The sequence below is a fragment of the Hermetia illucens genome, chromosome 3, assembly GCF_905115235.1.
Source record: "Hermetia illucens chromosome 3, iHerIll2.2.curated.20191125, whole genome shotgun sequence".
Lineage (NCBI taxonomy): Eukaryota > Metazoa > Arthropoda > Insecta > Diptera > Stratiomyidae > Hermetia > Hermetia illucens.
Window position 1 is genome coordinate 123747612 of NC_051851.1, and position 22149 is coordinate 123769760.

The 22149-nt window shown below is 42.3% G+C and overlaps 1 protein-coding gene and 1 pseudogene across 4 annotated transcripts in view; one reads left to right on the forward strand and one right to left on the reverse strand.

Annotated features, from left to right (window-relative positions):
• The window catches only part of LOC119653164 (inactive dipeptidyl peptidase 10), a 348858-nt gene that overhangs the window by 228941 nt on the left and 97768 nt on the right, over positions 1-22149 (reverse strand). The gene's annotated exons all lie outside the window — the stretch shown is intronic.
• On the forward strand, positions 13025-16923 carry LOC119652122 (annotated as a pseudogene).

A 22149-nucleotide genomic window follows, 5' to 3' on the forward strand; every position in this document is an offset into this window, starting at 1 on the left:
TACTTCGACGCACCTCTCATGGATGGTATTCTGTTCCATTCTGCGATGTTAAAGAAAAGTAGAATATAAGACGAGCCGTTCATTTGATTGATGGTTGATGCTTGATTTATGGTACTGCAATAAATCTAGATGAAGCCACAATAGTGCTATTTACAAAAAAAATTGGATGATCTTTACCTTCCAGAGATGGGGGTGTCACCCTAGAATTCTACGAAGAAGTAGAATATCTGGGAGTTATTCTAAACAAGAAATTTCTTTGGAACGATTATACATAGCTATCACAGCTTAGTGGCTGTGGCTCCACATGGAGAGTTAAGCCTTAAGTAGTAATGTGGATGTGGTGTCATTAGTCATGTTCACTTATGCATCCGTTTTGTGGTAAGTAGGTAAAACAAAAGGGCTGTTACTGTAAATTAACCTCACTGCAGAGAACTGTACGAGTATGTATGGGTGCTACCGGTGCCATGAACACGACACTCAGGGCAGTTCTAAATGTGTTACCCAATTTGTAGCCCTTGGAGATATTGTATATATTCAGAGGACTACACACAGATTAATTATTTTGAGAAAACAACGGACGCGAGGAGTACAGAGCAATGGATTAATTATTGGCAGAACTGAATCCAGTTTTTGTAATGTCTTCTGATTCCCAGATCTCCGTTTGATAGAAGATATAATTATCCTCAAACGTAGGGAAAACTGGGATGAACCAGAAGAATATGTGGCTGGATATACTGATGGGTCGGAAACGAAACAGGGCTCTAGGGCAGGAGTCTACCTTTAGAATATAAATCAGAATTGGGCTCTGTTCATAGGCTGCAGTGGATGCGATCCTAAGGCCAGTAACTTAGGTGAATGATGAGCAGTTAAAGGATAGGTGCATCGCCATCTACAGCAATAGTCAAGCTGCACTGAGGACATTGAGCAGCACCTTGATCACCTCAAAAGTCGGTCGTCGCCCTCGATGTCCGAAACGAAACCAGAAAGTGGATTGTCAAATTTCGTTCCCAGGTTCCTAGAATGCCTTCCAGAAATCATTTTTTGAAATGCGCCGTTTTTAAGCCTGGAGTTCACGCAATTCCTACTGAGATCCAACGAGACTAAGGTCTAACGATTGGGGAACAGATATAAAGCTGGCGTGAGGTATTGGACAATATCCATTCTCGCGCCGAGAAGGAAGTGTCCTGCTGGAAGAAAAACGGATGTTCTATGCCTAGGGTGATGTTTTGTAACAGACTAAGGCACAGCACGGTGAAGTATACTCCTTTTTCAAGTTACTGGCCGGTTTATATGGTTGCCATTCACCCCTTAGTGGGGTATAGTGTGTCAATCGCACATTCGCGCCATCGTCCGAAACGCCCTTCAATACAATTGTCGCCGCTTCTTAATTTGTGCCCTATCCACGGTCACTTCCGCGTTCCGATCACAATACGTATAAGTGGCAGGCCAGTGAAACGACCAAGTTCTTCGTTTGAGATGGTGTCAAGCTTCCTCATTCCGATGATACGACGCAAACAGATATTGAGCTCGGAGCTTTTGAGTAGCAGCGATGACCCTTTAGACTGAGAACCTTGATTTTGTGGGTGTTTATCTTTAGTCCAACTCTACCTGTCTCTCTTTTCAAATCCAGAGCCATTTGGCCAAGGTCCATATCCCGGTGAGAGAGCAAACGGGTGTCATCAGTGTACTCAAGGTGTTTGAGGGAAGATATCATGGTCCATTGAACTCCTGTATCTTCTTGCAGAAGAAGCCTGTCAAAAATCGGCGCTCAGGTCAAGAGAGCGTGCCTCGCGGTAGCCGTCAGAAGCAGCCCGATCCCGAATATGCATTCCAGAGTACAAAAGCACATTGCAAGTGCAAGAAGGGGAGGGGTACTTTCTAGAATCCCACCATTTTACCTCGCTTAGGCCCAGAATGCCCAACTTATATTCTTGCGCGAATTGGAGAAAGCAAGCATTTTAAGGACCCTGACTACACTTATCGAGGAGCATGTGCACATTCCAGAAACCAATTATAGTCCGTTTTCGATAGCCAAAACTCTTCGTCGTGAGGTCCGTCCCTAGCCGAGGCGTTGTTGACGTTTCAGTAGCAATAAAGTTCCAAAAGCAGGTTGCTCCCCCACAAACTTATATCCCTTTTAGTCACCTCGTAAGACAAGTAGAAAAGACTTTGACTGTATTCGTAAACCTCAACTAACAAGGCTACTATTTGTCGCAAGTTTTTTTACCATATAGAGAGAAAGAGGTTGTATTTACTTTTGCTTGACCACAGAACTGAATACCAATAAAATTTTGATAGCACGCTCTTTCTCAACGGTGGGCAGTTTTATCGAATATTTCCTTTCTGTCCGGACCACTATGACACTTTGTTACCTACAATTCTTTGTGTATGGGCTAAAAGTGAACCTGTCTGCCCGTATATGTAGCGACATCTTCCTTCAATATCGCGGCGCGTAGTTTACCAATGACATCGCGTTGATTTCAAACTGGCAGTCCCGCAGTGTATCGTTCCACTTTGTATCCAACTTGATGGGTTATTTGATACCTTTTATGATGTGTGGTAAACTGAATTCACCGATATCGCTATTTTATGATTTTGCAGTCCTCCGGAAATTTTGACCTATTTCACGAAGTGACCACAAGCGGCGTAACGCCAGCAGTTGAAATTTTCAATAATTTTACTATTCAGGAAAACTTCATATTTCAAGATATTGGCTTCGTTTCGGTTAATGTTGAAAAGTACTGCAAGGTACTTATTTAACTAAAATAGTACTGAAAAATGAGAAAGAGTTACTGAAGCCCCGGCTTCCTCAGACCTCAGGCAAAGATTCCTTGGTAAGGTTTTCTTAAAAGAAGAGGCTGCGCATTCTGGCTCTGCAGAATGTTCTCCGATTCGCGAAAGAATGCGAACGCCGTGGGCGAGAGGCCGATGAATAGGCGATCTCCGGGGATAATACAATGGACCTAACAAAAGTCTGAATGTTTGGAGCTGCGTCTCCCCCCAATAAACTAAACTAACTAAGATACTGATGAACTATTTCTATATCTATATCAAAAAGTCAACACTGTAATGGTTGATATTTTGATTGGCCATAATTCATTAGCTGAGCACATGTTCAGAATAGGGATTCTGTCAGATGATATATATTCATCATTTAGAGGAAGCGGAATCCACAGAACATTTTCTGTATAAGACCACCGCCAATTAGCGCATCAGTCATCGTTTTTGTTGATGATGTGCTCCAGCGGCAGCACTAGTGGAAATGCTGCGAAACAATCTGGAATGTACCGTGACACGGAAGAGTTGACTGTAATAGAAAACTGCGGTCTGACTGCTCGGAGCCGATGCCTCTCCCCCGGCTCATACACACACACAATGGAGGGTGAAGTTGAATTCGTTTAAAAACTAAAAAATATTAACTACAGCTCTGGTCGAAGAGCCAACAAAAGACCCTCTTTAGAACTAGTGAAATTGCAAAAAGAGTAAAATTCTGTCATTTTCATATAATATTATTTCTGTTATTTTAAAAGTCTTAATAAATTTTCTTTGCTTCCATCAAATAATTCTAATATTTGCTCTTTCTTTATTTTCATCTGTTTTGAACAGAATAATCGTCCATATTTTCTGGTCTCTCGATAATATTGACCGATACAACTTTAACGATCGTGACCAAATGACAATTTTCCGGTTCACTCAGCTTCAAATAAATATCAAAAACAAATCCGCGTATATGATGAAGCGGCAATCTGACTACGTGTGTCCAACATTCATAAATCATCCCAGATTTTTCGGGCAATTTCATGTGGGGAATATGAAGCGCTGCTACATGAAAACCATCCTCCAGAACAAGTCATCATTGAAAGTGCATAAATTTTAGAATATTTCAAGCTTACAAGAACGGAATCGACTCCATGAAATATGTTTATATCTAATCTACACGATGGCCATAAACGATTAAAGCTCGAAAGTGTAATTAATTGTCCCCTCGAATTTCAAAGTTTCGGTCAATTGGTAATTTCAAACTTTCGGAAGATCCTGGATGAGTCACTTCGACATGTTCATATTGAAAAACTGAAAAGTTCTTCGCAAAAATAAAACCCGTGGAAAATAAATAGAAAGTGGCTCCAACATAAGAGAGGAGAAGATGAACAAATTTTCCAACCGAAGTTGTGCATCAGGGTTTCAAGAATTTTCACTGTAGTATTTTCAAGGGTTCAAACAAACTTCCCAACTTATTCCCATCATTTACCCTTCAGTTCTTCTACTCTCTTCTGCTCTCTGTTCTGCACTAACTCATTTATAATTGCCTTAAACGTTCCATTAAATAAATAAACATACATAGCTCAGCTCTCGTTTTCCTCATTTTATAACATAAATAGTTGCTACACTAAAGATCAAATTAATTCACCTCCCTCGGCAAACACCGTACAAATTAATTTCGTTCATGAAAAATCTATTTTGCATTTTGAAACAGAATTACACCCTATCTAGTTCCTTGAGCCATTCCATCGCTTTTCACCCCCTTACACAATGAGCGACATTCCTCGGAAAAGCTCCCAGGACACCCATACGTGACAATTTCATCCCTGGCGACGTAAGAGCCTCTCTCTTTGCCAAGTTTTGTCCTCTGTTTAAAGGATCCTGGAAGTGTTTAATTAGAAAAGCGTATGCCACCATCCAGCCAGCCAAGCACCCAGCCTAGCAAATGAACATTTTCAAGCACAAGGGGTGAAAAACGTTCGCCAGGTGTGATATGATTCCATGAAAACACATCATTGAGTTCTAAGACAAAGTGTTTACAAGATAAATACGTGAGTGAAGCGGGGAAAGGCTGCAGAGGGTTGTAGTTTCCCACATAACTAGCTTTTTTATGCTAAACTTCCATGAAAGTACAGACACATATGCTTGCATCTGAAGACAAGGAAAACGGTGGGAGATAGTTTGGTTATCTTGAAAAGAAGTTTTCGTGGTTTTGTTGTTTACGAGAATTTGTTTTAAAGTAGTTTTAGGTAAGTTCGCTTAACTTTTGATTTTATAATTTATTATATTTTTAAGGGATGCATATTGAAGGTGCAGTGCCTCTGAAAAGGAGTTCAGGTAATAGGTGCAGATGTGGCCTGGAAAAAAAATATTCTACAAATTTTATATGAGAATGCAGAGGTCTTTGAGCAACCAACCGCAGAAATGGGTCACTCCAAGAAAATTTCATGACTGTACGACGATGCAGCTAAAATATACATATCTGACAATCCAGAGAGAAAAATAACATCTGAGCTAAAAACGGTGCTTTAACCACGTAATATATTATGTGTCATGTCAAGACTATTCAAAGACCATGGGATCAAACCTTTAAAACTTTTCCTAATTCATTTTTTTAATTTTTTATTATTTGAGGGGTTTGCAAACTTAAAGTTGCCATTTACCATTTTATCGTAGAGCATCCTTTATATTCGGCTATCATTATGAAAAATGCTGCTTCCACAACATCCATAGTATTGTCGTATCAATAAGATAGCGACCAGGATGTGCAAGACAATCAATCGTGGCGTATTTCCCTAAAAGATTGTATTGGCCCAAGAACTTAAGCAAACGACCATTCGATGCTTCGAATGCGGTTAAAAGGTAGTATAGGTTCCAGGCCGAAATGTGGATTGGTACCCACGATGGAGCATAAAAACTGGTAAATGCCTATAGAGCTGAAATCCCTACACAGAAAACCAATGTTACGAAACGACAGAAGGAGCCTCGGACAGGATGCAATTTAAAACGACAACAGAATAACGATTTGCACATTCTCTCATGGAACGTGCGCTCCCGTACAGAGATGAAGCTGCCAAACAACTAGCCGGTACCCTTTCCCAATAAAAGACTGATGTAACACCGTTGCAAAAGATCCGCTGGACAGGGACCGGTTTTCTGGAGAAGAGCCACTACATTATATATTATAGTGACCATCCAGTAAACTACGTGCTCGGAGTAGGTTTCTTAATCAGCTAAAAAATTAAGCCTGCTTTGAAAATATAAGGCTATGCACTCTGCGTTTGCGAGGCAAATTTAGAAATACAAGCCTCATAAATGTCCCTACAGAGGAGACCGCAGAGTCGAAGAAGAATACCTTGCACGGCAGTTGAGCGGACCCACGACTTCTGTCCCAATATCAAAATCATACTTGGAGATTTTAACAGTCAAGTAGGTATAGAGCCCGTATTCAGGCGATACGTCGGCAACCATAGCTTATATAAGGATACCAACAATAACGGACTATGTTCGGGCTCTTCTTATTACGAAGAAGATTGAACTCGACCGGCGAAGGGATCGGATGGTAAGGGGTTCTCTGAACTAACAGCTCCCTTCCTCCCCTCTCCACCCGTTGATGAAAGGGATTCCCTGACTTGAAGGCTCCCAAAACCGAGAGAGCGGGAAGTTGGTAATCCGATAGCATACTGTTGGTGGAGTTGTAAATGTCAGATGTCCTGAAGATTAAGCATAAACAAATGATCTTCACAACCACCTGAAGAGTGTTATCATTGATACGGCCACAAATATACTTGGACCCAGCCGCAAGAAAAGTCGGAACGGCTGGTTCGACGATGAATATAAGCTGGCAACGGAATGGAAGAATGCTGCATACTGAGTAATGTTACATTCTCAAAGAACGCGGGCAGGTGCAGAGACTTATCACGAACTCCGTCGAGCGGAGAAGCGACTTCACAGACGGAAAAAGGAAGCCTGGCAGAACCAACAAGTCTGTGAACTAGAAAAGTACAGGGAGCAACCGCACCAGTCAGCATAATATACCTCGATACTCATTCTGCCGAGACAAAGAGGGAAATCATTCCAAAATCATTCCGACAGAATGGGCATATTGGAGCGATGGGTTGAATATTTTGAGAACCGCTCAACAACTAAAATACCGGCGAGTTGGAGGTCCCGCCAACTGAAGACGATGGACGAATGTTGCCACCACCCAACATTGAAGAAACAGTCCGTGCAATCCATCGGCTTAAAAGCCATAATTCGCCAGGAGCCAATGGAATTACAGCCGAATTTGTTAAATATGGAAGGGGCCAACTACATCAAGCGATTCATAAACTTATGATCAAGGTGTGGAACAGCGAATCAATGCCTGACGACTGGCAACGAGGCGTTATTTGTATCATACATAAAAAAGGGAATATTACGCAGCGCAGCAATTCTATTATATAATTATCTATAAGATATTCTCCACTATCTTGCTAGGCCGGATAGCACCATACGCTCAGAACATCATTGGCCCATACCAAAGAGGCTTCACTCCAAGCAAATCCGCAACAGATCAGATTTTCTCTGTGTGACAAGCGATGGAAAAACTGTTGGAATATGGACAACAGTTGCACCATCTATTCATCGACTTTAAAGCCGTCTGTGATAGCATAGCCAGGGTAAAACTGTACACAGCCATGAGAGAATCCGGTATCCCGACGAAATTGATAAAACTGGCTAGGCTGACCCTGGCAAATATGCGAGGCCAGATAAAAGCAGGAGGATCACATTCAAGACCATTAGACATCAACAACGGTCTACGACAAGGAGATGCCCTATCATCCGTCCTCTTTAACCTGACCCTCGAGAAAGTGATCCGTGATGCCGAGGTAAATGCAAGAGGTACGATTCTCTTTAAGTCCACGCAACTACTGGCCTATGCTGACGATATCGACATCATGGGAAGAACCATCCGCGACGTACCAACTGCCTTCATCCAGATCGAGCAGGCGGCGCGAGATCTTGGGCTGCACTTCAATGAAGGCAAGACAAAATATATGGTGGCAATATCAGTACCGAAAACCAACCAACCAACAACATCAAACCGCACTGGTCAAACGGGAAGAATAAAGATAGGAGAATACAACTTTGAGACTGTTGATAATTTCTCCTATCCAGGGTCGAAAATCACAACCAATAACAGCTACGATGATGGAATCCGCGCACGGTTGTTGTTAGCCAACAGAACCTATTTCAGCTTATCGAAACCACAGGGTAAAAGCTCTTCCTGTACAAGACAATGATCTTGCCAGTCTCATGTATTCCTCGGAGACTTGCGTTCTTAGCAAGAAGAATTGCAAACTCTTGGCCGCGTTCGAGAGAAGAATCCTCCAAAGCATTTTTGGTCCCTTACATGAGGATGGACGATTCCGTAGCCTACATAACGATGAAATCTATATTCGATACCATGACCGTCAGGTTGTGGATAAAATCCGGCTCAATAGGTTACGGTGGGCAGGTCACTTAATCCGTATGGATGAGGATGATCCAGCCCGGAAAGTCTATAGGGGTAATATCTATGGTAGAAAAAGAAGACGAGCCAGATACTTCCACCAATCCGGTGTGCTATGCGAACCATGGAGAGAAAATCCGGGCCTGAGATGAAAATTATTCAGGGCCCACTAATATCCCATTAGCGTTAATTACTTCTTCATGTGCCTCTATTCCGGGTCCCTCCTTTCGTCAGATCTGGAAAATCTACTTGCAAGTATACTGCATATCGTCTGCGTTAAGTATTCAGTGTTTACGCTTTTTGCTCCGCGAATGTCCATTTGAGCAAAACCCGACATCCTTAAGATGTTTTCTCGCCGCAACTAGTGCTAGCTTGTTCCTCGTTAAGTACATGTTCCACTATAGATGCTGCCAAGAAAACCAACGAGAGACAGGAATATCAACCGTCGTTAGGGAACACATAATTTGATTCTATGTAGTTGGTCAAATTTTATGCATTCCACAAATCTAGCCAAGCCGGTAACCAATTTCATGATTTCAAAAGTCAGACCGATTTACGGAAATCAAATTGCCAATCCCAAAGTTTTTAAGGCCATCAGCAAGCCAGAATTGTTATTATGTGTTAGTAAGATAATGCTCGTCTGAAGGTTTACGAAGTTTGGATACCAAAAAAGGTTACACCCACTCACATAATACGGGAAAGATGTTCTCTGCAATGAATGCTTCGACCTTGTCTCTACCATGAATTGGAAGATCTTATTAAGTTTGCCTTCCGGACCCAACATCTACCAAGACTAATGACAGCGACGATTTCCTCTTTACTAAAAGAAAAATTCTTAAAGATTAATCCAGGTAATCCGTGAACACGTAGCTTTTGAGTGCTTTATGCTTTCGTGATCTGTTCATGCATGATATGGACTGTACAGAGACATGAAGTAAATGCGGGCACCTCTGTATTGTCAAAAAAGTTTGATCGTTTTAAATTTCCCGGCCCGGGGAAAATCAATTTTCTAAGTGCGAAAATCTGCACAATTACGCCGCGGATATTATCCAACAAATATACAGCAGTCCAAGAATGACTCGTCTAAATAACATCGCCGAAATAAATAAGGCGTTTAAATTATTAAACGCAAAAGGAAAGAAAATTTAAAAAGAAAGTATTAGTATTATAAGTATAAGAATTTGGCAAACCAAAGATTCTACAGCAAACAGCAAACAAGCGGGACCCCGTATTGCACAGAGACTGACCGCAACACTGAAAGCTAAGTGACAACACTCAAGCAAGGAGAAGTTGGGAAGTCAAGCAATCGAGCCAAGCCGACATTGACCTACTGCGAAGACCGCAACCAACAAAGGTCCCTGCTGAAAAAAGGGGATCAGCGGAGATCAGCATATTAGACGTCAGAAACAGGCCTCAGTGACGCAGGTGCTATATGCGATATCTGAAGGAAGACCCGGAAGAGACCCTTAAAAATATTCAGGACGAATTTAAATCTTCACGCAGGCCAAGAAAGTAGGAACCAACGGAAACCAACCCCACAAGAGGGGAATGTTACTAAGAAACCCAAAATCGAACCCAAGAGAGGGGAAATTCCGGGGCTGTCATGGGAAAAGATTTGAAATAATTAAGACTTGTCTTTTCTATTCACTAGTAATATTTTTTAAGCTTACAAACACCGATATTTTGGAAACCACTTATTCTCATTATCAGTGCTAACAAGTCTAACGATCAATAGGCGCCGGGGTCAATGGTTCAAGGAAAACTCATTTTGACGGAGTGGGTAACTACCATAGCTTATTAAGGAATTTACCTCACCTCGGCTCACTCAATAAGGTCTAGATATCTGGGCTCCAGGCACATTGGATTAGAAGGCAACCAGGCAGCATACAGAGAGCTGGAAAGGACCAGGGATGTTACTACACGGACCAGCTTCTACGATGAAAAACGAAGAAGAACGGCTGAGGGAACTGTCCTAGGCGGACTTACCATTGGAGTAACCGAGGGTGCTCATGAGGGAATACGAACCCAAACGCTCGAAATATTGTTTAAACCTCAAAAGTAGAGCCTCCAAATAATAATGGGAATACTGAACAATTACCTGGGGAAGGTAACATAGATGTATCTACGGACACTGTCTATAGATTTTCAAAGGCTCTCCTTACATAAACCTCCACATGCTGAAACCTCCACTCATGTTTTGCGATTGTGTCCAGCATTTGTGTCAAGTTGGAAAACTTGGAAGTAGACAGCATGCGGACTTCAACTTCACTAAAAAAACATATGCATATATAATATGCAGTACTGAGAAGTACAGACAAAAATATCGTTGACAGTCCTACTTTCAAAAAGTATTGTACCACCGAGTGACTGCTGAGTAATTTTTTGGACAACAATGAAGGCGAGAAGTAGGTTGATGAAATATGAGGAGCCACAGCTTCAACCGCTCAGACCCCATATATATCGCCAAAACGAGGCATAATGCACCAAGTATGTTTATGCCATTGTTGCCAATAGCTTGAAATGTATTTCAGCTTCCTCCAAGATTGTCCAAGGATCTTGAATTATTCTCCCATTGTTTTGCACGATGCGTCTCTGGGATGACCCATTCATTGGTGATCCCAAGAGAGTGAATTCCATTGCATGGCAGAATTAGAAATGGAGTTGTCGTCCTTTCTTAATCGACTAGCGACCGTTAACATCTTGGATCGGACCATCACCTGCAAGTTCTTTCATGATGCGATTTTCATTTCTGAAATCGGTATTATTTCCAATAGCTTTTCCTTCCCTGGCAATCATCAGAATAAGTGTCTTTTTTCGAGGACGCACGCTATACTACACTTCCCGAGATTTGTCGCAGTAGGAAACCAATATTCCCAAACGGACTATTCAAGCTATCTGGCATCTGCATTTTTGATCGGCAAGAGAATTTCCCACTGTCGAGGAAAAGCTAGTGCTCTGAAATGGCAAGGAAGTAACGGGGCAGCAACTCTGTCGACTGAATCAACATCAAGTTGCCTTAGGGAACCTCCACGTGGTGGCAACGGGAAACGCGTAGCGTTTACAACTCAAGGTGGAAGGTCAGGCCTAAACGAGGGGAACACACGGACTTAACGGTAACAGCCGGATCACGTAAGCCGGCAGTATTAAATTTGAAAGCTAAACCTCTCCAGTCCTATGAAACGCAGCGAGAATGATGATTCCTTTTGATGAGCCCTTCTCGTTACGTCCAGAAAAAAAGGAGAGTGCTTGTATGCTAACAATCATCAGAATTTCAACTGATCTTGTAGCTCTAGTCGGAAGTTTCGAAGTGAATTCCTAAACCTCAACCCGAAAAAGAACCACTATCTCAGTGGAGGCTAAGATGCGTTAAGCTAATTTTGGATTTTACACATTAGTAAAGGTAGGTGGGTACCTATCCTTGAAACATCTGAATGATACTCCAACATTCAGGCTATTGTGGCTCATTGCAACTCCTTTCCTTTTGGTACAATCAAACATATCATTCCCAAAACGTATATTGAAATGTTTCCCTTCTTCCAAAGACAAAGAATGCGCATTTTTTTCGTTGAAAACAATGTTTCCGATGAATCTTCATCTGGAAGCCACAAAACTAAACCAACTAGCATACTAAAATAAAAAAAAATTTTCATTCAAAATTATTTTAGCTTTAACTCCTTGTCCATTAATTCAATTTATTACTATGAGGAAACACTTCCCAAGTCAGGCGTTTCGTTTTCCATGTTATTTTTAGCGAATTTACAATAGAAATATTGTTAACAAAATTTTGTCCCATAAATTGAATCAATATCTCAGAGATGAAATGTGTTTACCAACTAAAATATTCGACATTGTTTGGTAGAACAAAAAACTCGCGTGCCTCAAATATTAAATAAAATAAACAAATAACAGCCAACCAAAGAGAAAAGAATACACATATGTACATATACAAAGACTTGATGACAAACTTACTTTCATAAATATTTCAAAAGTCCAGCAGGGAAAACATAATTATTATTATTTTGGCAGGGGGCCAACCATAACCATCGCCTTGAAAATGTATCTTTGGGAAATATAGTATTCTTTAATGTTATCAAACTAGACAAATCGCTCACTGTCAGCCCATATAATCTATGTGATATTGTATGATATTTCAATCCATTTTTTTGCAAAAAATTTAACATAAAAATGGACGCTCAATTTTAAATTTTATTGTAATATCCGATGGATACGTTTGATTCTCTTAAATTTAGCAACCCTCGCCTACATCTTAAAAGGGGTATCCATCCGTCAAACATTTTGAGCCCACAAGGAATTGTTTTCCGAACAGATTTTTTGTCTTTTTCTATTCAAATGACAACAACGGTGTGATGGTCGAGTTATTTGAGCGCTAACCTCGATTTCAGTTCGTAAATGGAGCGTGGAATACTACCGAAACCTTAATTATATAAAACCTCGCCAGAAGCGTGGAAAACGGCACCTTTGAAGTTATTCACCACTCGAAAAACTCCCAGATTATTGTTAATTCGAATTTTCCGTGGATAAATTTCCTGTTTCTGAAAGGGGACTTGTTATGAAACAGTCTAATTTCCGATATCTATCATTTATTGATGATAAAATTTTATATAATATCATCGACAGGGTATTAAAAAGTCCTCCCTCAAGAGCAGGAAATTTCATTTAACTTAAGTTACAGCAAGAGATTAGACCAATCCTATAGTTAGTGTCCATCGACATATTGTTATTCATCGGTATGCTAGCCAGTTCGAAAAGATGCATCAGGTTGGTGATGCTTACGGTCCTCACAGTCATCTGCTGATGTATCTTAGCCTGTGGTCTCTGGATTACGCACAGGAATGGATAATGAATTCCGTAAGTACCGAAACCATGATTACGTAATTGGAAAGATCACTAAAAAAATAAAACCAAAAAAAAGGGACTCAAGCTCGCATCTAACTACACAATAAATCGCCGAGCAATTACCTCCTCCCTCCGGAAACTGTTCTTGCTCCTGACACCTCTAGATTTTAGCATTTGAGATACCCCTTTTAGGAAAAAAATCAAGAAAACTATGAAGAACGAAACAAATTTGTTATAATTAAATATTAAAGAGAAGCAATCCTAACAGCAACCGAAGAAATACAATCAAAATATATTAAAAAAAAAACAGGAAATTTATAATCACAGAACTACAAACAAGTTGGAGATTGGGTGCTAGGCGCAACCTAGACAACCTCTGGTTTTTCCAGTTGTTTTTGGTTGGGTAGTTTCTGTCAATGTGCCCGTTAAAGAAATGATGACTTTCAATTACCCACACTCCCCACCTTTCTAACAAATGTCAAAACTAAGGCCGGCTTTGGGAAATACGAATGGACCTCTTTCATTTGATAGCCCACATGACTATGTTTGATGAAAAAAAATTACACTCCCCTTTTGCCTTAAATTTGACGTACGGGTTCACAGTTCCCACCTTTCGCTGTTGCAGTTTCCGAGAAAAATGCGTGTGACAGACAGACAGACAGAATGCAGAAAGTGTGGGGAGAAAGGCCATATTGCCAAAGTATGCAATAGGGACCCCATATGCTTATTGTGCGAAGTGAGGGACGGAATTACCGGCATATTGCCGGAAGTGCTAAATGCCCGGAATTTAGGAAAGCGCTGACTTCAATGAAAAGATGCGGTTTATTCAAATAAACCTCAATCATTGCAGGGTCGCCCAAGATATAGTGAAGCAGACCACTTCCGAATCCGAGTTGGAAATTACCATCATTAGCAAACCCTATAGAAGCCGTCACGGTGACGTATGGGTTACAGATTTGACTGGTGGAGCGGCGATATGGGCATGCGGTCGACAAGTCACGGGAGTTAGACATACAGCGGCTTTGTGTGGGCGAAAATAAACGGGGTATATGTGTACAGCTGTTACGCCCCACCAAGTCTGACACTGTCCGAATTCGAGGAAATGCTTGACGATCTTGTTCTCGATGCAAGCCTTCGTAGTCCAAAGGGTGTCTTCAATGCTTGGCCCGTAAGTGGGGTAGCAGACAAATGCAAGAAGCCGCAGTCTATTAGACGCCTTTGCACAGTTAGATATAATTCTGGCCAACGAAGGTTATTTAAACCCCATTCAATCGTAGTCCTAACTTTAGTCAGCGTGTGACGTGTCCATGCCTAGGAGGTGCTCATTCCCCAGTAGAAGACCAAACTACTGGTAGAACTGGCCAGACTTCGACCAGCCTCGCACTGAGCCAAAAGAGTGGCTCAGAGGGCGGTGGGCAGAATCGGCCAAGGGCAAACCCCTCAAGCTCGCCACCCAACGAAGCAAGAGGAAATGCTTTAAAGAGCTCTGTTCGGAAGCAGACGTATACCCCCCAGCAGGAGGAGGGCATGGCCTGCTTCCAGCGACCTCTGAAGGCGACGGCTGCGGAGGAAAAAAACGGAAGCGGTCCTCATCACCAAGCGCCGTAAAAGAAGTTTTGTACGTATTCAAATTGGGAATCATATCATCACTTCTAAGCCTGCCATCTGCTAATATCTTTTGAAGATTTCCACCTCCTCAAAAACAAAAAAGACAGACAGACAGTAAGCCGATTTTAATAAGGTTTTGTTTTACACAAAGCCTTAACAAGTCTTAACAACCTATCTACAGAGCGGGATAATACATTGATTTAAAGAGCGAAGACGGGTAGAGTATTCCGCACAAGAAAAGCAAAACAATCGTAATTGCGGAAAGTAACCCAGCTCATAGACCATCCCCGGAAATCCATTGCATTTCTCGATCAAGAGAAGGCGTTTGGCCGTGTGCCACACGAACTAATCTGGCTTGTTCTGCGGTAACATCTAGTACCAGAAAAACTAGTGCGCTGCGTTAAATTGTTCTACTGTGATCCGAAAAGTAAAGTTCGAGGTGTGTCTGATATATCAAAACTGCTTCGTATGCCTATTGAAGTTCATCACGGAAGCGCTCTCTTACACCTTCTCTTTGTTCTTGTAATGGCCACTGTCATACGGGACATTCAACGTCTAGCGCCCTATACACTGCTTGATGCACTAGCGTCTCATAGCAAAGCTGATCTCGAGATACTTGTTCAAAAATTGAAAAATATTATAGAATTCCCTTGCAAGATCGGTCTGAATATCGAAATCACCGAAACAACTATGGCTTGATACGCTAGATGGTGATTTGGAAGCCTCGCGACTCCATCCAGAACAAGCCTTTGAACGAAAAAAATTGGGCAACTGATCAAGACAAGTCCACCTCATTTTTAAACGGGACAAAGGCTAAAGAAGAAAAAATAATTACTTGTATTAAGAAGGATTGGACAGGGTCAGAAAACAAGTGCAAGATAAAGCCCAACATTGTTCAGACACGATTTTTGTCATGATGGCTGTGACTGTCGAAATGGAGCTCATCAAATCATGGATGGTTGGAGTTAAAATAGAACAGATACTAATAATAATAATAAGCTTGGTACAAGACTTTAGGAACCGTAGATGTACAATATAAAAACAGGAAGGACCGCCATCGGTCGATGTGCGTTTGTGTGTAGATTATGGAAGGTGCGTATATAGTTCTTAGGAAAGAGTTGATTTTTGTTCCAGACCATTGATAAGGCAGCTGGGTATCAATTCAGGTTCTCTAAGCATGCCGCAATGTCCTGCTGCCCCCCTCCCTTAACTTTTTCATCCACCAAACTCCTCCAAAGAAGCAAACGGAAGATTTCACCAGCTGAAGGAGAATCTAAAGCAGACACTTATATGGTCCAGGCATATTTAGAAATGTCCTTAGCTCACAGTTCCAAAGAGTTGTTAATAGGTACATTCATTTTTTAAAAAAAAAGTTTGAGTGACAGAATAACAAACAGTAAATCTCTCAAATTGCTGACCATAAATTTCCCTCATTTCTAATTTTCCACGTCATAACCAACATTAATGGACTTGTCCCAATGGTTACCGAGCTTCTATTGTATGTACATATATAGGTTTTGCAAGTCGAATTCCGGCATTCTAAATCAACTTCAGAATTTTCCATTTAAAATTCTTTCTTTCTTAATAATTTACTATAAAATTTTATACTAACTGCCACAAATGCCGCTGGAGAAGGGTGGAGCTAGGATTATTTAAAAAAAAAACCGCAGCTACCCGTCAATTTATTACCATTATTTGTCTTAATGGACCACCATATTCGGCCTGCGAAAAAATGTAATCCGCTCAATCGCGGAAAAGGAAAACGTAACCAAAATTCAAATCCAGATTCCCACAAAGGAGAACAAGGTTGCTGGCGTCACGTTTCCCGTATTCGATTCGTACCACGACGGAAATGATACCTATGAGTTGGCTGGCTTGTTCCGTGGTGGCCAACAGTTAGCCAAGTTGAAGCAAAATTATAAAAGTGCTGTAAAATTGCTCGATGAATTGACCTCGCTGGAAACTTCTGAAACTTTGGATGAGGTTATCAAAATTATCAATCGGAAAGTGAATGAGCACGTCATCACTTCACGTATCCAGTACATTATACTTATTTTATGGTCTAAAGAAGATCCAAGACAAAGAAAAAGGATGCATTACTAAAAAATAAAGAAGTACTCAAAGAAAGCCTGCTGTCGAAGAACATCAGCATTGAGAACCGAGCCAACATTCTGTACGATAGAGACGATGTCATATTTTCTTAAGTACTTTTGTTAAGTTATTAGTTCACATGTTTAGATGTCCCTCTTCCTCACACTACAAATTATATACCTTCGCTCGGTTCAATCTGTCATTGGTGAAGCTTATCCGTACACTAAATAGGTACCACACCACATGTTAGGGCTTATGATGTGTCATGATAAGCTTCCTTAATTTATTCGTGAATCCGGGACCATTGAGTGGGGGTACTGCCTGGACTCGACGCTTGATGACTCCACCCCCAGTCAACTGTTGCAAAAAAACAAAACAGTTGGATGGGAACAGCATCGGCATAGATTTCCCAAAGCCTTTGGTTTCAGCAACTACCGCAGAGCACTCAGGTCAAACTAGCGTGTGCCGATGACAGGTGTTAGCTATGACATTCCGCAAAATCCACAAGGTGCACATGCGACCATTATTTCGGAGATATATCGCGAGACATCCGGGGTAGCAGAAATACCACGGCAAATGGTAGCAATCACGGCCAACATGACCAGCACAGCATTGATGAATGCTATGCATTCACAGGGACGGATTAGTGTGCGTTCGACATTCACCTCATGAAATGGGTCGTCAAATAGTCTGATAGTAGTCGAATAATATTATTTTTACAATATTTTAGTAGATATTGATATGCACCCTCCATATTTTGAGGTGTAGATATAATATACCTAAGGGAATTATGACGATTTCCTGCAGATTTTGTGGGTAGGTAGTTTCCGGGAATCGGTACGTAAGTGATAATTTTCTAGCCTGCACACTTCCCTCTTTATAGTTGATGTCAAAACTAAGAAGTTGTGGAACGTGCAAGAGTTGAACTGTGCAACTCCACACTTAAGCTCACAAGAAGCTCTGCCCGCGGTATGGGCACAACCACTATGAAACGTAAATCACTAAACTAAAGTAAATAACTGGGCCCAGAACTTATCCTCGGGAATTTTCTGAAAAATGTGCTCTTAGAGGGCCATGCTGGTCCCCATGCTACCAGATAAGCCACTTCAGATGAGTCCCCTCCACGCTCGTGCCCAACGGCTGGACCTCCTAGACAGTACACTAGAAGATCAACCCGTTACGGTCTTGTAGTGATTTAACACACTTCAAGCTCCGAATCTAATTGGGTACTCGTGGCAACAGTTATTATTATCATATCTACTGCCATTCAGCCCTCCCGCCAACACATCCGACGATTTTTTGCCCAAACCCCGCAAAATTTTCTTCGTTTGACATTGTATCAGGTCAAAGTAAAACGATTATATAATGATGAATATTTTCCATATCCTGCCACCGTATAGCACATAGAGAGAAGATTCAAAAGCCTCAACTTGATGTTGGTGTTGGAATATCTTCATTTCCAAGTTTTCGACAGAAAAGTGAAAGCAGCTGTTAATGCGTCTACAGGAACGAAACTACCCAGATACACAAACCGGTCAGCGTCTTCAATGCTCGAAGAAGAGTGCGAAGATCAGACTGAGAATTTTGGTTTTGTTAGTTTTTATCGTTAATTCGACGGTATTTGGCTTCTCTTCCAAATCCAAATCCATTTGGCGAATGTCCAAGATTTGGTGAAAGAAAAAGCAGATTTCTTCAGAGTAATCCAAATTTTCGAGAAAAAATGCAATGATCCATTGAAGCCTTCCAGATCCTCGGAACAAGGCAGCATGAAGAATGAAACCGATGAAGAAACAATTTTCCCGGCAAGATGATGGTCAAAGGGTAGTACAGGTCCCAGGGCGAAATGTGGATTGGTAACCACGATGGAGCATAAAACCTGGGAAATGCCTGTTGAACCAACACCAACAGCTCTACTACCAAACCCTATCTCCACCTCCACGTGGTGACCACTGGGAGCTTTCTTAACGAAAAGCTGCAGACGGAGAAGGATGAAGGCGAGTCTCCCGCGCCTAAAAACGGGACAAATTGTACCAACTGGTCCTCCAGGTTGGGGTTGGGTAGGGCTGACAACCCTACACGGAAAACAACTTGTTACGAAGCCACAACAGGAGCCTCGGACTGGACCGATTATACAACGACGAACCCGGCAACGACAACGGAATAATGATTTGCGTATTTTCTCATGGAACGTGCGCTCCCTGTACAGAGATGAAGCTACCAAGCAGCTAGCCGATACCCTGTCCCAATATAGGACTATGTAACAGCGTTACAGGAGATGCGTTGGACAGGGATCGGTTTCCTGGAGAAGAACCGCTATACCATATATTATAGTGGCGTTCCAGTAAACCATGTGCTCGGAGTAGGTTTCTTAGTCAACCAAAAAATGAAACCTGCTGTTATCGGCTGCTGTTATAAGCGAATGGCTATGCACTCTGCGTTTGCGAAGTAAGTTTAGAAATATAAGCCTCATTAACGTTCACGCCCCTACAGAGGAGACTGCAGAATCGGAAAAGGATACCTTCTACGAGGCAGTAGAACGAACCCTCGAAGCCTGTCCCAGATATGATATCAAAATCATACTAGGGGATTTTAACAGCCAAGTAGGGAAGGAGCCCGTATTCAGGCGATACTTTGGCTCCCATAGCTTACACGAAAATACAAATGATAACGGACTACGGATCATTCAATTAGCAGAGTCACACGAAATGGTTGTTGGAAGTATCTGGTATGTGGGCCTCTCCAGACGGGACCACTTTCAACCAAATTGATCACCTGTTGATCGAACGCCGCCACCTCTCAGCCTCGATGAATGTCAGAACATATAGCGGGGCCAATATAGCCTCGGATCACTATCTCGTTGGCATGGTGCTCCGAGCTCGAATAACAATACCACCCAGAATCCCCTCTGACAATCAGGTGAGAGTTAACACTGAAGCCATCCACTACACAGCCATCCACAACACCTTTAAGCGGGAAATGGATGCCGCAATAACCGCAGTCAGCAGAGATCCTGGAGATGGCACAATCACCTGAAGAACGTTATCATAAATACGGTCACAAACCTACTTATCCTTAGCCGCAAAAAGAGTCGGAACGGCTGGTTTGACGATGAATGTAAGCTTGCAACGGAACGGAAAAATGCTGCATACCGAGTAATGTTGCATTCCCAAAGAACGCGGGCACGCGCAGAGACTTATCACGAACTCCGTCGAGCGGAGAAGCAATTTCACAGACGGAAAAAGGAAGCCTGGGAGAACCAACAAATCTGTGAACTAGAAAAGTACAGGGAGCAACCGCACCAGGTGCGGAAGTTTTACCAACAAGTCAGCAGGATGAAGCCTTATACTCCTGCTCATCCTGCCTAGACAAAAAGGGAAATCTGATTTCCGACAGAATGGGCATATTGGACCGATGGGTTGAGTACTTTGATGAACTACTGAACAACCAGAACATCGGCGAGTTGGAGGTCCCGCCAACTGAAGACGACGGACAAATACTGCCACCACCAAATTTAGGAGAAACAGTCCGTGCAATTCATCGGCTAAAAAATCATAAATGGCCACGAGCCGATGGAATTACAGCCGAATTGGTTAAATATGGAGGCGACCAGTTGCACCAAGTGGTTCATAAACTTGTGCTCAAGGTATGGGACAGCGAATCAATGCCTGACGATTGGCAACGAGGCATTATCTGTCTCATACATAAAAAGGGAGATATCACACAGTGCAATTATAGAGGTATCACGTTGCTGAGTACCATCTACAAGATATTCTCCGCTATCTTGCTAGGCCGGATAGCCCCATATGACCAGAACATCATTGGCCCATACCAAAGAGGCTTCACTGCACGCAAATCAGCAACAGATCAGATTTTCGCTCTGCGGCAAGCAATGGAAAAACTGTTGGAATATGGACAACAGTTGCACCATCTATTCATCGACTTTAAAGCCGCCTATCATAGCATAGTGTCCGGATAGCTGAGTGGTTAGAGCGCAAGGCTGTCGTACGGAAGGTCGCGGTTCAAGTCTCCCTGGTGGCAGTGGGATTTGTATCGTGATTTGACGTCGGATACCAGTCGACTCAGCTGTGAATGAGTACCTGAGTCGAATCAGGGTAATAACCTCGGGCGAGCACAATGCTGACCACATTGCCTCCTAGTGTACCGCTACGGTCTTGAATGAAGTGCTCTAACACACTTCAAGGCCCTTATCCAACATGGATTGTTGCGTCAACGATTATTATTATTATTATGATAGCATAGCCAGGGTAAAATTGTACACGGCCATGAGAGAATTCGGCATCCCGTCGAAACTAATAAGACTGACTAGGCTGACCCTGACCAATGTGCGACGCCAGATAAAAGCAGAAGGATCACTCTCAAGACCATTCGACATCAACAACGGTCTACGACAAGGGGATGCCCTATCAAGCGTCCTCTTTAACCTGGCCCTCGAGAAAGTGATCCTTGATGCTGATGTAAATGCAAGAGGTACGATCCTCTTCAAGTCCACCCAACTACTGGCCTATGCTGACGATATCGACATCATGGGAAGCACAACCCAAGACGTACAAACTGCCATCATCCAGATCGAGCAGGCGGCGATTGGCCCGAAATCTTGGGCTGCATATCAATGAAGGCAAGGGAAAATATATGGTGGCAACGTCAGCACCGAAAACTAACCAACCAACAACATCAAACCACACTGGTCAAACAGGAAGAATAAGGATAGGAGAATATAACTTTGAGACCGTTGATAATTTATCTTATCTAGGGTCGAAAATCACAACCGATAACAGCTACGATGACGAAATCCGCGCACGGTTGTTGGCAGCCAACAGAGCCTATTTCAGCTTACAAAAACTGTTCCGCTATGATCTTGTCAGTCCTCATGTATTCCTCGGAAACTTGGGTTCTTAGCAAGAAAAATTGCGAACTCTTGGCCGCGTTCGAGAGAAGAATCCTCCGAAGAATTTTTGGTCCCTACATGCGAATGGACGATTCCGTAGCCTACACAATGACGAAATCTATGAGCGATACCATGACCGTCCGGTTGTGGATAAAATCCGGCTCAATAGGTTACGGTGGGTCACTTAATCCGTATGGATGTGGATGATCCCACCCGGAAAGTCTATAATGGCAATATCTATGGTAGAAAAAGAAGACGAGGCAGATCCTGCCTAAGATGGAGCGATGGCGTAGGCCAGGACACCAGACAGTTTTTAGGGATATCGAATTGGTGGACCTCGGCGCAAAGCCGGGATGTCTGGAGTTCCTTATTAAGGCAGGCCTAGACCGGATACCGGTTGTTGCGCCGTTGATGATGAATGTAGCAAGTGACA